Raw genomic sequence first — 13973 nt, forward strand, 5'->3', positions numbered from 1 at the left:
ATCGCGCAAAAATTTCAAGTTATGAGGGCAATCAGGGCTTGCACGGGAATCGAACCCGTGACCTCTCGCACCCAAAGCGAGAATCATACCACTAGACCAGCAAGCCACACCTGGGGAAATAGTTCATTATCTTTCGTGTAATTTTAAAAAAATCCGGTATATTACATGAAAAACTAAGGTTCAAGAGACTTCCGTTAATTCGTGCGGAAAACATCCCATTTTGCTGTTGAAAACAAGCCTATAAAAAGCAATAATTTCTGAATAGAGGTCCCTTTGACAAGAGGTAATTACGTTTTAGTCCAATCACCATGTTTATTTACATTATTTTTTTGTAACCGAATGGGAATGCATAAATTTGCGTTAAAAGGGTATAATATTAACCATTTCACATCAAGTATTAGAAATTTTAACTGCTCTGACTGGTATTTTTTAAAAAATGAAAAAAATATTATGTCGTATGTTTTGAGACGAAATTCCACCTGGTGGCAAACAACTTCTCCGTGTTACATGATCATCTTTCGGACTATTAAGAGTCGTAGTCGGCAGGATTTGAACCTGCGCGGGAATATCCCAACAGATTTCAAGTCTGTCGCCTTAACCACTCGGCCACGACTACATAATTGCTTAGGAGTCGCTTATTTTGCTTTACCACGGATAGCTTGGAACTTACCTGTTTATTTTACCACAGATTTTACGTCGTGGGCACATTAATAGGTTCTCTGGAATTGGTATGCCTTCCAAACTGCTTTTCAATTGCCAGCAGAATTTTGGAATTATAATAAGACTGAAAAAAAGAAAGGGTCTCGGGGAACTCGCTGTGACGGTTGGTGGAAGCTTTTATCATAGGAATTAATTATTGATAGAAATCAGGCAGTTCACAGGGCGTGTAAATAGATCATGCATCAGTGATTGTGCATCACAGCATTCAGCAGCATATCCGAGACAGCAATTCAACTGCAATCAATGGCTGCTAATTCTGATTTCGAGCCTTAGCAGTTTTGGTCATGGGCGTTAAGTTTTTATTTTTATTAGCTGTTCTCTACAGTATAAGATATTACACGCTTTTTTATTTCAAATTAGAACTTATATAAGATGAGCCTACATAAGAAGTTTCATTATTTACCATGCCCAAGTTTAAGGGTTAGGTATACGTTACCTATATGAACAAGCTTTGCTCTTGGTTGATGATAACAATGGAACACATGTCAATAAACCCAATGAATTATTATAGATATTGATTTATAAAGAACAAGTCATGAAACTTTGTTCAGTATCGTTATATACAAGAAGCCGGTCAAAACACTCGTTCATGTTCGTAGATACTTATTAAGTTTAAGTTGAAAATGTGGAAAGCCTCCTCAGAGATTCGAACTCTGGACCCCTGGTTTACTAGACCAGTGCTCTAACCACTGAGCTAAGGAGGCACCCAGAAAAAAAACCTTGCGCGAATAGAAATGTAAACAAATGTTTCAAAAAACGTATTTTGCAGGTAAATTTTTTCACGGCGATTATTAAATGCGTAATGATCACAAATATTTAAGTCTTTTACTCACCCTTACCATACACAGTTAAAAAAATCAAGCCTTATCAGAGAGTTGAACTCCGTACCCCTGGTTTACGAGACCAGTGCTCTAACCACTGAGCTAATAAGGCAAACCCGTATACTTTTGAAAAAGGTAAAATGAATCATCGGCGAAAAATAGTTATTCCTGCCAAGCTAAAACAAAAGGAAAAATATTAGTGTTAAAGTTTGGTCGATCAATTCTGTAGCTTTCACAAACACCGTTACTGAGATTATCCTGTAGACGATGGCAATGGTAATCATACGGTGATATGATAGTTGAAAATGTTACAGTGTTATTTTTGAGTTACAAATTATTCTTGGGTTATGAAAAATGTGCCACGCACTATAAAAAAGTCGCACGAATTCATTTTCCTGATGTTCAGTACTTGTATATGATGATTGACAAGGTCTTCATTGTTGACATGCCTACAACGTCTACATTTATGCATACTAGATCTCCTCCTTGCATGTATATTGATAGGATTGATGCTGCATGGGAAAAGTTTTATCGGGAGATTGCAACTTGAGTTCAACACTGCTTTTTTTCTTAAAAGCTAAGAAAGAAACTCAATCGCGCAAAAATTTCAAGTTATGAGGGCAATCAGGGCTTGCACGGGAATCGAACCCGTGACCTCTCGCACCCAAAGCGAGAATCATACCACTAGACCAGCAAGCCACACCTGGGGAAATAGTTCATTATCTTTCGTGTAATTTTAAAAAAATCCGGTATATTACATGAAAAACTAAGGTTCAGAGACTTCCGTTAATTCGTGCGGAAAACATCCCATTTTGCTGTTGAAAACAATTCCTATAAAAAAGCAATAATTTCTGAATAGAGGTCCTTTGACAAGAGGTAATTACGTTTTAGTCCAATCACCATGTTTATTTCATTATTTTTTTGTAACCGAATGGGAATGCATAAATTTGCGTTAAAAGGGTATAATATTAACCATTTCACATCAAGTATTAGAAATTTTAACTGCTCTGACTGGTATTTTTAAAAAATGAAAAAAAATATTATGTCGTATGTTTTGAGACGAAATTCCACCTGGTGGCAAACAACTTCTCCGTGTTACATGATCATCTTTCGGACTATTAAGAGTCGTAGTCGGCAGGATTTGAACCTGCGCGGGAATATCCCAACAGATTTCAAGTCTGTCGCCTTAACCACTCGGCCACGACTACATAATTGCTTAGGAGTCGCTTATTTTGCTTTACCACGGATAGCTTGGAACTTACCTGTTTATTTTACCACAGATTTTACGTCGTGGGCACATTAATAGGTTCTCTGGAATTGGTATGCCTTCCAAACTGCTTTTCAATTGCCAGCAGAATTTTGGAATTATAATAAGACTGAAAAAAAGAAAGGGTCTGGAACTCGCTGTGACGGTTGGCGGAAGCTTTTATCATAGGAATTAATTATTGATAGAAATCAGGCAGTTCACAGGGCGTGTAAATAGATCATGCATCAGTGATTGTGCATCACAGCATTCAGCAGCATATCCGAGACAGCAATTAACTGCAATCAATGGCTGCTAATTCTGATTTCGAGCCTTAGCAGTTTTGGTCATGGGGTTAAGTTTTTATTTTTATTAGTTGTTCTCTACAGTATAAGATATTACACGCTTTTTTATTTCAAATTAGAACTTATATAAGATGAGCCTACATAAGAAGTTTCATTATTTACCATGCCCAAGTTTAAGGGTTAGGTATACGTTACCTATATGAACAAGCTTTGCTCTTGGTTGATGATAACAATGGAACACATGTCAATAAAACCCAATGAATTATTATAGATATTGATTTATAAAGAAAAAGTCATGAAACTTTGTTCAGTATCGTTATATACAAGAAGCCGGTCAAAACACTCGTTCATGTTCGTAGATACTTATTAAGTTTAAGTTGAAAATGTGGAAAGCCTCCTCAGAGATTCGAACTCTGGACCCCTGGTTTACTAGACCAGTGCTCTAACCACTGAGCTAAGGAGGCACCCAGAAAAAAAACCTTGCGCGAATAGAAATGTAAACAAATGTTTCAAAAAACGTATTTTGCAGGTAAATTTTTTCACGGCGATTATTAAATGCGTAATGATCACAAATATTTAAGTCTTTTACTCACCCTTACCATAAACAGTTAAAAAAATCAAGCCTTATCAGAGAGTTGAACTCCGTACCCCTGGTTTACGAGACCAGTGCTCTAACCACTGAGCTAATAAGGCAAACCCGTAATACTTTTTAAAAAGGTAAAATGAATCATCGGCGAAAAATAGTTATTCCTGCCAAGCTAAAACTAAAAGGAAAAATATTAGTGTTAAAGTTTGGTCGATCAATTCTGTAGCTTTCACAAACACCGTTACTGAGATTATCCTGTAGACGATGGCAATGGTAATCATACGGTGATATGATAGTTGAAAATGTTGCAGTGTTATTTTTGAGTTACAAATTATTCTTGGGTTATGAAAAATGTGCCACGCACTATAAAAAAGTCGCACGAATTCATTTTCCTGATGTTCAGTAAGGTCTACAACGTCTACATTTATGCATTCTAGATCTCCTTCTCGCATGTATATTGATAGGATTGATACTGCATGGAAAAAGTTTATCGGGAGATTGCAACTTGAGTTTAGCACTGCTTTTTTTATTAACAGCTCATCATACACATCTGACCCGTAATGTGATGTATAGTCTAAACACGCGCATTATTAAGATGAAGTATTTTTATATATATTCCCTCTTCCAGGTATGGTGCTCTGGTTTACAAATATAATATAGAACATTCATGTGCCCAGAGAGTCATTCAAAAAACCTAAACTGCATGGATTGTTTATCAAACGTACGGCTGTTCGCCACGAAAATAAATTGGGAATTTTCATGCACTAATGGGTACCATAAAAATATTTAACTTTTCTTTAATTTATAGAACAGGAAGGAGCGAGCGGAGTTGAACCACTGACCCCAGTGACCTGTCAACCGGATGCTCTACCACTATATGCTACTCTCTCTGAGAGTTCCATGCAGCATACCTGTCATATGCTATATTCTTAGATACCTGTAAGAGAAAGCCAGAAATTAAAAAATAAATAAAGACGGAGAATGAATGTTTTAAAAGAGTTTCAACAAGGAATTGAACTCCGATTCTCGAAGTCAGGGTCCGAAGTGATAACCATTACACCACAGACCCTAAAAATCTATCAAACTTACTGACGAATGTTGCTTGCATAATATATAATTATGTAGTTTGCTACGCGCATGCACATTATTAAGATAAAGTATTCATACAATTATATTCGTGTTAAGCTTGCACAAACGCCTCATTAGCTCAGTGGTTAGAGCACTGGTCTTGTAAACCAGGGGTCCAGAGTTCAACTCTTTGATGAGGCTTTTGCATACTTTCGTATTTACAAAAGTATATAGGCTACTATAGCAACTATATAATTTATCCTACTCAGAGCCCGAAGTGCTAACCATTACACCACAGGAGATAAACACCTAGAAAAATTACTGAGAAATTCCTGGCTCTACAGTAAATCTATGCACGCCCATTATTAAGATAAAGTAATTATATTCCATGTATTCCAGGTATGGACTCCCGTTTTACAAATTTATAGAACATGCATGTGTCCAAGAGAGTCGTTGAAAAAACACTAAACTGCTAGGATTATTTATCAATCAAACTGATTGTTGGAACGAAATATAATTTGGGTTTTTTAATTCACTAATCAGTACGATAAAAATGTTGGATTTTTTTTTCATTGATAAAAGAGAAGGGAGCGAGCGGAGTTGAAGCACTGACCTCTCGATCTGCAGTCGAATGCTCTACCACTGAGCTACATTCCCTGATCGTGCATACCTGTTTGATGCTATTCTCCTAAAAGAACATTTCTTGCTGTTCTTACCTTATTCGAAATAGCACAAGTTTTATATTCATAGCATAGAAGCAGTGTGTAGCAAGCAGGGTGGCGCAGTGGAAGCGTGCTGGGCCCATAACCCAGAGGTCAATGGATCGAAACCATTTCCTGCTAAAGTTATCATTTCAATAAAAAAGATCTTTTCGAAATCTTATTAAAAAACATATATTTTTTCTCAAAAGGGCTATAAGAGAAAACCAGAGCTAAAAAATTTACATAAAGACATAAAATTAACAGTTCCAGCAAGGTTTTACCGAGAATTGAACTCGGATTCCCGGATTCGGTCTCCGAAGTCTTAACCATTACACCACAGAACCTAACCATCTACTGAAAGACACAGAAGAAATTGTTGTTTGAGACATTTCAACCCGGAAATATAATTGCTGGTTCCCAATCGTGTATTTCTGTACCGCTATCAAAGAGAAACCTTTTGAATAGCATGAAAAAGTTCAATTTTTCTTCCGAATACGAATTCTGCAATCTTTTGACGACTCATCATATACATCTGACCCGGGCTGTGATGTAATGTATAGTCTATATACACGCACATTATTAAGATGAAGTATTTACATATATTCCCCCTATTCCAGGTATGGAGCCCTGGTTTACAAATAAAATACAGAACATGCATGTGTCCCAGAGAGTCATTCAAAAAACCTAAACTGCATGGATTGTTTATCAAACGTACGGCTTTTTCCCACGAAAATAAATTGGGATTTTTCATGCACTAATGGGTACCATAAAAATGTTTAATTTTTGTTTCATTTATAGAACAGGAACGAGCGAGCGGAGTTGAACGACTGACCCCAGTGACCTGTCAACCAGAAGTCGGATGCTCTACCACTATATGCTACTCTCTCTGAGCGTTCCATGCAGCATACCTGTCATATGCTATATTCTTAGATACCTGTAAGAGAAAGCCTGAAATAAAAAAATACATAAAGACGGAGAATGAATGATTTCAAAGAGTTTCTACCAAGGATTGAACTCCGATTCTCGAAGTCAGAGTCCGAAGTGATAACCATTACACCACAGAACCTAACCATTTTCTGAAAGACACAGCAGAAATTCGTGTTTGAGGCATTTCAACCCGGAAATCTAATCTCTGGTTCCCAATCGTGTATTTCTGTACCGCTATCAAAGAGAAACCTTTTGAATAGCATGAAAAAGTTCAATTTTTCTTTCGAATACGTATTCTGCAATCTTTTGACGACTCATCATATACATCTGACCCGCGCTGTGATGTATAGTCTATATACACGCACGTTATTAAGATGAAGTATTTACATATATTCCCCCTATTCGAGGTATTGAGCCCTGGTTTACAAATATAATATAGAACATGCATGTGCCCAGAGTGTCATTCAAAAAACCTAAACTGCATGGATTGTTTATTAAACGTACGGCTGTTTCCCACGAAAATAAATTAGGATTTTTCATGCACTAATGGGTACCATAAAAATATTTAATTTTTCTTTTATTTATAGAACAGGAGGAGCGAGGAGCGGAGTTGAACCACTGACTGCAGTGACCTGTCAACCAGCAGTCGGATGCTCTACCACTATATGCTACTCTCTCTGAGCGTTCCATGCTGCATACCTGTCATATGCTATATTCTTAGACACCTGTAAGAGAAAGTCTGAAATAAAAAAATACATAAAGACGGAGAATGAATGATTTCAAAGAGTTTCTACCAAAAATTGAACTCTTATTCTCGAAGTCAGAGTCCGAAGTGATAACCATTACACCACAGACCCTAAAAATCTATCAAACTTACTGACGAATGTTGGCTGCATAATATATAATTATGTAGTTTGCTACGCGCATGCACATTATTAAGATAAAGTATTCATAAAATTATATTCGTGTTAAGCTTGCACATACGCCTCATTAGCTCAGTGGTTAGAGCACTGGTCTTGTAAACCAGGGGTCCAGAGTTCAACTTTCTGATGAGGCTTTTGCATACTTTTGTATTTACAAAAGTATATAGGCAACTATAGCAACTATATAATTTATCCTACTCAGAGCCCGAAGTAATAAACCATTACACCACAGGACATAAACACCTAGAAAAATTACTGAGAAATTCCCGGCTCTACACTATATCTATGCGCGCACTTTATTAAGATAAAGTAAATAATATGCTACTCTCTCTGAGCGTTCCATGCAGCATACCTGTCATATGCTATATTTATGTAGTTTGCTACGCGCACATGTGCACATTATTAAGATAAAGTATTCATATAATAATATTCGTGTTAGCTTGCACATAGGCCTCATTAGCTCAGTGGTTAAAGCACTGGTCTTGTAAACCAGGGATCCAGAGTTCAACTCTTTGATGAGGCTTTTGCATACTTTTGTATATACAAAAGTATATAGGCAACTATAGCAACTATATAATTTATCCTACTCAGAGGCCGAAGTGCTAACCATTACACCACAGGACATAAACACCTAGAAAAAGCACTGAGAAACTTCTGGCTCTACAGTATATCTATGCACGCCCATTATTAAGATAAAGTAATTATATTCCCTGTATTCCAGGTATGGACTCCCGTTTTACAAATTTATAGAACATGCATGTGTCCCAGAGAGTCATTGAAAAAACACTAAACTGCAAGGATTATTTATCAATCAAACGGATTGTTGGAACGAAAATAAATTTGGGTTTTTCAATTCACTAATTACACCATTTGCCCTTCATTAAACAAAAAAAGAATGGCATTAACATAATTTAAAATATTCAGAAATACAAATCGGAATCTCAATAGCGCATTTTGTGCAAGTCAATAAGCGTAAAAAGATATTTAGCAGTAACAATTCGCTTGGTCATGCATTAAAAGTGAAAACCATTAATCAAAGATGGAAATTCAATAAGAATACAAAGCACATTCAAAAACACAAAAGACGTTTTTCTTTGAACACAAGAAACGTTCAATTACAGAATAATGTAATTCTAACAACAACATGGGTTTATTGACAAGCAGGGGCGGTTGTATCAAGCCTGTTAGTCTACGAACGTCTATCGGCACACAATTTTACTGTAAATATTTCGAGTATACACACGCGATAAACATATTTTTAACCATTAATGTTCTCCGTGGCAAGGCATCGTGGAATATAGGTCTGCATATGCCGAAACTAAGCTGCACATTTGGGAATTGTAATTGATCCAATATTTCTTTCAACAGCTTGAACAAGCAATTGTTTTCTGTATTCACCAAGGGGAAGGTGGGCATTTCGTGCCGCATTTCTGTCGGAAAAGCGTTCTTGCATAACAGGGCGTGAAATGTCTGCTTTAATGCTGGCCTTCAGGCAACTTATCGCTTGCTCGACAATATTTAGGAATGGTGAGTATGGTGGCAATTGGCGTAGATGTACGTTGTCTCTTGGCTGCTCGGGTTGGCGATGTGCTGGTGCTCCATCAAAAATGAGATATTGAGTTTCATTCTCATCAAGGTGGGCAGCAGTACCTGCAAGAAACTCAGTGAAGGAATCTCTGGTCATCCCACCAACCTGAATGGTGTGATGCACCAAACCAAACACTTGAGATACCGCGAGGCAAATGGTAAGATTGCGTCCCTTCTGCCCGCATACTTGGCGATAAGCACGCTCTCCAACTGGAGCCCATCCTTGACTTCTGGCTGTCCATATATTGAAGCCACATTCGTCGATGAATACAGGATGATGAATATTCGCCTCCTCTAAGAACCAGGTAGCATATTCGTGGCGTCCCTCGATAACATCTGGCCTGTTACGATCAGCTGGAAGTATTCGCGATAGCTTTAACGAGTATAGCATTCCATCCAAATGTTTACCAATAAATCTTTCATGAACTTGTGCTTCTCAGGCATTCGACGTCGTAATTCCAGTGGCGTAGCCAGCCTGACGATTTAGTCATGCTATGCAAATTTTCTGTTATTACCATTATTCATTTCTTTAGAAATTCATTGTTTTCACAGTCAATGAACACCAAAATATTTGCATAGCATGACTAAATTATTGTCAGGCTGGCTACGCCACTGCGTAATTCTGCATTTATAGCCCGTAGTGACAAAGTGCAATCTTCATCTACTATTCTTTGCACACATCTTGTCATGTCTGCATCAAATCGAACATTGAGGCGTCCTCCACGTGGTTGTTCTTCAATTCGTCCTTCTCGCAGATATCGAGCAACTATACTCCTGGCAGTTGAACGATTTATTGCTAAAGTTTCAGCCAAAGCCAGGTAGTCTTGATCCTGTTCTTCGAATGCTCTAACCAACCGTTCTTTGTCTTGTTGTGATATTCTTCGACGTTGTGCCATTCTGACAGTACTTCGACGTGTAACAAACTCGCAAAAATGCCCAAGATGATGTTGAACAAAACGATTTTTATCGAAGATTCCCAATGCAAATGATAACTAACCAAAAATTTGATTGGATCATTTTCCGCTTGCGCAACGCTTTTTTACGAGTATATATATTTGTGTTCATAACAACCTTAATGAAATTACTTTATTCTCTAATTGAAGGTTTATTGTGTTCAAACGAAAATGTATTTTGCGTTTTTGAATGTACTTTGTATTCTTATTGAATTTCCATCTTTGACTAATGGTTTTCAGCTTTAACGCATGACCGTTCAAATTATTACTATTGAATATCTTTTTACGCTTATTGACTTGCACAAAATGCGCTATTGAGATTCCGATTTGTATTTCTGAATATTTTAAATTATGTTAATGCAATTCTTTTTTTGTTTAATGAAGGGCAAATGGTGTAGTACGATAAAAATATTGGATTTTTTTTTCATTGATAAAAGAGAAGGGAGCGAGCGGAGTTCAACCACTGACCTCTCGATCTGCAGTCGAATGCTCTACCACTGAGCTACACTCCCTGATCGTGCATACCTGTTTGATGCTATTGTCCTAAAAGAACATTTCTTGCTGTTCTTACCTTATTCGAAATAGCACAAGTTTTATATTCATAGCATAGAAGCAGTGTGTAGCAAGCAGGGTGGCGCAGTGGAAGCGTGCTGGGCCAATAACCCAGAGGTCAATGGATCGAAGCCATTTCCTGCTAAAGTTATCATTTCAATAAAAAAGATCTTTTCGAAATCTTATTCAAAAACATGTATTTTTTCTCAAACGGGCTATAAGAGAAAACCAGAGCTATAAAATTTACAAAAAGACATAAAATTAACAGTTCCAGCAAGGTTCTACCGAGAATTGAACTCGGATTCCCGGATTCAGAGTCCGAAGTGCTAACCATTACACCACAGAACCTAACCATCTACAGAAAGACACAGCAGAAATTGGTGTTTGAGACATTTCAACCCGGAAACCTAATCGCTGGTTCCCAATCGTGTATTTCTGTACCGCTATCAAAGAGAAACCTTTTGAATAGCATGAAAAAGTTAAATTTTTCTTCCGAATACGTATTCTGCAATCTTTTGACGACTCATCATATACATCTGACCCGGGCTGTGATGTATAGTCTATATACACGCACATTATTAAGATGAAGTATTTACATATATTCCCCCTATTCCAGGTATGGAGCCTTGGTTTACAAATATAATATAGAACATGCATGTGTCCCAGAGAGTCATTCAAAAAACCTAAACTGCATGGATTGTTTATCAAACGTACGGCTTTTTCCCACGAAAATAAATTGGGATTTTTCATGCACTAATGGGTACCATAAAAATATTTAATTTTTTTTAGTTTATAAAACAGGAAGGAGCGAGCGGAGTTGAACCACTGACCCCGGTGACCTGTCAACCTGCAGTCGGATGCTCTACCACTATATGCTACTCTCTCTGAGCGTTCCATGCAGCATACCTGTCGTATGCTATATTCTTAGATACCTGTAAGATAAAGCCTGAAATAAAAAAATACATAAAGACGGAGAATGAATGATTTCAAAGAGTTTCTACCAAAAATTGAACTCCGATTCTCGAAGTCAGAGTCCGAAGTGATAACCATTACACCACAGAACCTAAAAATCTATCAAACTTACTGACGAATGTTGGCTGCATAATATATAATTATGTAGTTTGCTACGCGCATGCACATTATTAAGATAAAGTATTCATACAATTATATTCGTGTTAAGCTTGCACATACGCCTCATTAGCTCAGTGGTTAGAGCACTGGTCTTGTAAACCAGGGGTCCAGAGTTCAACTCTCTGATGAGGCTTTTGCATAATTTTGTATTTACAAAAGTATATAGGCAACCATAGCAACTATATAATTTATCCTACTCAGAGCCCGAAGTAATAAACCATTACACCACAGGACATAAACACCTAGAAAAATTACTGAGAAATTCCCGGCTCTACACTATATCTATGCGCGCACTTTATTAAGATAAAGTAAATAATATGCTACTCTCTCTTAGCGTTCCATGCAGCATACCTGTCATATGCTATATTTATGTAGTTTGCTACGCGCACATGTGCACATTATTAAGATAAAATATTCATATAATAATATTCGTCTTAGCTTGCACATAGGCCTCATTAGCTCAGTGGTTAAAGCACTGGTCTTGTAAACCAGGGGTCCAGAGTTCAACTCTTTGATAAGGCTTTTGCATACTTTTGTATTTACAAAAGTATATAGGCAACTATAGCAACTATATAATTTATCCTACTCAGAGCCCAAAGTGCTAACCATTACACCACAGGACATAAACACCTAGAAAAAGCACTGAGAAACTTCTGGCTCTACAGTATATCTATGCACGCCCATTATTAAGATAAAGTAATTATATTCCCTGTATTCCAGGTATGGACTCCCGTTTTACAAATTTATAGAACATGCATGTGTCCCAGAGAGTCATTGAAAAAATACTAAACTGCAAGGATTATTTATCAATCAAACGGATTGTTGGAACGAAAATAAATTTGGGTTTTTTAATTCACTAATTAGTACGATAAAAATATTGGATTTTTTTTTCATTGATAAAAGAGAAGGGAACGAGCGGAGTTCAAACACTGACCTCTCGATCTGCAGTCGAATGCTCTACCACTGAGCTACACTCCCTGATCGCTCATACCTGTTTGATGCTATTCTCCTAAAAGAACATTTCTTGCTGTTCTTACCTTATTCGAAATAGCACAAGTTTTATATTCATAGCATAGAAGCAGTGTGTAGCAAGCAGGGTGGCGCAGTGGAAGCGTGCTGGGCCCATAACCCAGAGGTCAATGGATCGAAGCCATTTCCTGCTAAAGTTATCATTTCAATAAAAAAGATCTTTTCGAAATCTTATTTAAAAACATGCATTTTTTCTCAAATGGGCTATAAGAGAAAACCAGAGCTAAAAAATTTACATAAAGACATAAAATTAACAGTTCCAGCAAGGTTCTACCGAGAATTGAACTCGGATTCCCGGATTCAGAGTCCGAAGTGCTAAGCATTACACCACAGAACCTAACCATCTAAAGAAAGACACAGCAGAAATTGGTGTTTGAGACATTTCAACCCGGAAATCTAATCGCTGGTTCCCAATTGTGTATTTCTGTACCGCTATCAAAGAGAAACCTTTTGAATAGCATGAAAAAGTTCAATTTTTCTTCCGAATACGTATTCTGCAATCTTTTTACGACTCATCATATACATCTGACCCGCGCTGTGATGTATAGTCTATATACACGCACATTATTAAGATGAAGTATTTACATATATTCCCCCTATTCCAGGAATGGAGCCCTGGTTTACAAATATAATATTATAGAACATGCATGTGTCCCAGAGAGTCATTGAAAAAACCTAAACTGCATGGATTGTTTATCAAACGTACGGCTTTTTCCCACGAAAATAAATTGGGATTTTTCATGCCCTAATGGGTACCATAAAAATATTTAATTTTTCTTTAATTTATAGAACAGGAAGGAGCGAGCGGAGTTGAACCACTGACCCCGGTGACCTGTCAACCTGCAGTCGGATGCTTTACCACTGTATGCTACTCTCTCTGAGCGTTCCATGCAGCGTACCTGTCATATGCTATATTCTTAGATACCTGTAAGAGAAAGCCTGAAGTAAAAAATAATAAAGACGTAAGACGGAGAATGAATGTTTTCAAAGAGTTTCTACCAAGAATTGAACTCCGATTCTCGAAGTCAGAGTCCGAAGTGATAACCATTACACCACAGACCCTAAAAATCTATCAAACTTACTGACGAATGTTGGCTGCATAGTATATAAATATGTAGTTTGCTACGCGCATGCACATTATTAGGATAAAGTATTCATATAATTATATTCGTGTTAAGCTTGCACATACGCCTCATTAGCTCAGTGGTTAGAGCACTGGTCTTGTAAACCAGGGGTCCAGAGTTCAACTCTCTGATGAGGCTTTTGCATACTTTTGTATTTACAAAAGTATATAGGCAACTATGGCAACTATATAATTTATCCTACTCAGAGCCCGAAGTGCTAACCATTACACAACAGGAACTAAACACCTAGAAAAATTACTGAGAAATTCCTGGCTCTACAGTATATCTATGCACTCCCATTAT

General features: G+C 37.3%; 19 non-coding genes across 19 annotated transcripts; 8 read left to right on the forward strand and 11 right to left on the reverse strand.

Moving 5' to 3' along the window:
- Nucleotides 1-34: 34 nt before the first annotated feature.
- Nucleotides 35-106, reverse strand: Trnap-ugg. Its single transcript has one exon. It is a non-coding gene; the product is annotated as a tRNA-Pro (tRNA).
- Nucleotides 107-534: 428 nt separating this feature from the next.
- Nucleotides 535-616, reverse strand: Trnas-uga. The gene has a single exon. It is a non-coding gene; the product is annotated as a tRNA-Ser (tRNA).
- A 735-nt stretch (nucleotides 617-1351) lies between these two features.
- Nucleotides 1352-1424, reverse strand: Trnat-agu. The gene has a single exon. It is a non-coding gene; the product is annotated as a tRNA-Thr (tRNA).
- A 156-nt stretch (nucleotides 1425-1580) lies between these two features.
- Nucleotides 1581-1653, reverse strand: Trnat-cgu. Its single transcript has one exon. It is a non-coding gene; the product is annotated as a tRNA-Thr (tRNA).
- A 515-nt stretch (nucleotides 1654-2168) lies between these two features.
- On the reverse strand, nucleotides 2169-2240 carry Trnap-ugg. Its single transcript has one exon. It is a non-coding gene; the product is annotated as a tRNA-Pro (tRNA).
- Nucleotides 2241-2667: 427 nt separating this feature from the next.
- Trnas-uga lies at nucleotides 2668-2749 on the reverse strand. Its single transcript has one exon. It is a non-coding gene; the product is annotated as a tRNA-Ser (tRNA).
- A 731-nt stretch (nucleotides 2750-3480) lies between these two features.
- Trnat-agu lies at nucleotides 3481-3553 on the reverse strand. The gene has a single exon. It is a non-coding gene; the product is annotated as a tRNA-Thr (tRNA).
- Nucleotides 3554-3709: 156 nt separating this feature from the next.
- Trnat-cgu lies at nucleotides 3710-3782 on the reverse strand. Its single transcript has one exon. It is a non-coding gene; the product is annotated as a tRNA-Thr (tRNA).
- Nucleotides 3783-4871: 1089 nt separating this feature from the next.
- Trnat-ugu lies at nucleotides 4872-4944 on the forward strand. The gene has a single exon. It is a non-coding gene; the product is annotated as a tRNA-Thr (tRNA).
- Nucleotides 4945-5328: 384 nt separating this feature from the next.
- On the reverse strand, nucleotides 5329-5400 carry Trnac-gca. Its single transcript has one exon. It is a non-coding gene; the product is annotated as a tRNA-Cys (tRNA).
- Nucleotides 5401-5513: 113 nt separating this feature from the next.
- Nucleotides 5514-5585, forward strand: Trnam-cau. The gene has a single exon. It is a non-coding gene; the product is annotated as a tRNA-Met (tRNA).
- Nucleotides 5586-7355: 1770 nt separating this feature from the next.
- On the forward strand, nucleotides 7356-7428 carry Trnat-ugu. The gene has a single exon. It is a non-coding gene; the product is annotated as a tRNA-Thr (tRNA).
- A 316-nt stretch (nucleotides 7429-7744) lies between these two features.
- Trnat-ugu lies at nucleotides 7745-7817 on the forward strand. The gene has a single exon. It is a non-coding gene; the product is annotated as a tRNA-Thr (tRNA).
- A 2457-nt stretch (nucleotides 7818-10274) lies between these two features.
- On the reverse strand, nucleotides 10275-10346 carry Trnac-gca. Its single transcript has one exon. It is a non-coding gene; the product is annotated as a tRNA-Cys (tRNA).
- Nucleotides 10347-10459: 113 nt separating this feature from the next.
- Trnai-aau lies at nucleotides 10460-10531 on the forward strand. The gene has a single exon. It is a non-coding gene; the product is annotated as a tRNA-Ile (tRNA).
- Nucleotides 10532-10662: 131 nt separating this feature from the next.
- Nucleotides 10663-10734, reverse strand: Trnaq-cug. The gene has a single exon. It is a non-coding gene; the product is annotated as a tRNA-Gln (tRNA).
- Nucleotides 10735-11577: 843 nt separating this feature from the next.
- Trnat-ugu lies at nucleotides 11578-11650 on the forward strand. The gene has a single exon. It is a non-coding gene; the product is annotated as a tRNA-Thr (tRNA).
- Nucleotides 11651-12608: 958 nt separating this feature from the next.
- Nucleotides 12609-12680, forward strand: Trnam-cau. Its single transcript has one exon. It is a non-coding gene; the product is annotated as a tRNA-Met (tRNA).
- Nucleotides 12681-13735: 1055 nt separating this feature from the next.
- Nucleotides 13736-13808, forward strand: Trnat-ugu. Its single transcript has one exon. It is a non-coding gene; the product is annotated as a tRNA-Thr (tRNA).
- The last annotated feature ends 165 nt before the right edge of the window (nucleotides 13809-13973 follow it).

This window comes from Dendronephthya gigantea, unplaced genomic scaffold, assembly GCF_004324835.1.
Source record: "Dendronephthya gigantea isolate DGI-Jeju-01 unplaced genomic scaffold, DenGig_1.0 000190F, whole genome shotgun sequence".
Classification (NCBI taxonomy): domain Eukaryota; kingdom Metazoa; phylum Cnidaria; class Anthozoa; order Malacalcyonacea; family Nephtheidae; genus Dendronephthya; species Dendronephthya gigantea.